The sequence below is a fragment of the Tupaia chinensis genome, unplaced genomic scaffold (assembly GCF_000334495.1).
Source record: "Tupaia chinensis unplaced genomic scaffold, TupChi_1.0 Scaffold144326_1, whole genome shotgun sequence".
NCBI classification, from domain to species: Eukaryota; Metazoa; Chordata; class Mammalia; order Scandentia; family Tupaiidae; genus Tupaia; species Tupaia belangeri.
This window is the reverse complement of record NW_006204184.1, coordinates 642697-643778: the sequence shown is the minus strand read 5'-3', so window position 1 is coordinate 643778 and position 1082 is coordinate 642697. Positions and strand designations below refer to the sequence as shown.

Here is a 1082-nt window from a genome sequence, read left to right as displayed (position 1 = left end):
AACTCACGCCGGGCACGTGTGCGTGCGTGCCCAAGATCCCGAGAGGAGAATGGAGGAGAAGGGATTGCGGCGTGGCCATCCCCCCTGGGGGGTGATTTCTCACTTTCTGTCTCTCTGTCTCTGTCTGTCTGGCGAGCGCACGCGCCCTATAGCAAAAAAAAAAAAAACAAAAGCGATGGAAGGCACACAGCTGGCCTCGCTGCCCTCTCAGCCCGCCTGGCCTCCACACCAGCTCCTGGCCTCGGCTTCTCTTCCCCAGGACTGCAGCAGCCTCGCTTCCACCCCACCAGCCTCCTGGCTCCTCATGTGCCCCTGGTCCCGGCTGGCCTTGGCAGGACGCCTGGCGTTCCCCGTGTCCCAGGCTCACCCTGCTCCCTGCTCTGGGCAGACTGGACCACTGGCTATGCACCCTGGGTAGGGTGCACCCCTAGCAACCCAGCACAAAGGCCACCTCCTCCCTGCAGCCATCCTTGCTGGGTCAGAGGCCCCAGCTCTCCTCTGTGCCCTCCTGGGGTGGACACCGTGGGTCACAGGGCGCTGCAGCCGACAGCATAGCAGGTGTGCACCGGGCTCCAGCCTGGCCCCACTGTGTGCTGGCTGCATGAGAGCCGGCACGGTACTCCCGCACTCCTCCGTTTCCTCCTTGTACCACTCGCCTTCTGAGAACGCTGGGTCCCTGCCAGCTTTGTGGGGATCGTTTCCTTCTGCCCCGCCTCCCCGTGCCAGTTCCTGCCTCAGCAGCCCCCTGCCCCATAGCCAGTACCTGGCATCCTGGCTCGCAAGGCCCCATTCACTTCTCGCAGGCACCTATCTCTGGGCCTCACCCCCTTGTCCATCTTCCCCACCAGAATCCCCCCATCCTGTCCCTCCCAAGCAGCTCCCAGGGTCATCAGGGCTTGCGTGGAGGTAGCTGTTGCCTTCTTGAAGTGTCCCGACCCCATGGTTGTTGCCATGGGTGGGGGCACTACTGTAGGCCCTGCACCCCGTTTCCCATGTGCTTTCAGCTGACGGTGCTGCAGGGTCACCACAGACTGGCCGAGAATGGCAGGGGGAGAATCTCTAACCATTCTGTGGCCAGAGGC

The 1082-nt window shown here is 63.4% G+C and overlaps 1 protein-coding gene across 1 annotated transcript in view; it reads left to right on the top strand.

Moving 5' to 3' along the window:
- ATP2B3 (ATPase plasma membrane Ca2+ transporting 3) overlaps nt 1–1082 on the top strand; it is a 47993-nt gene that overhangs the window by 17503 nt on the left and 29408 nt on the right. The gene's annotated exons all lie outside the window — the stretch shown is intronic.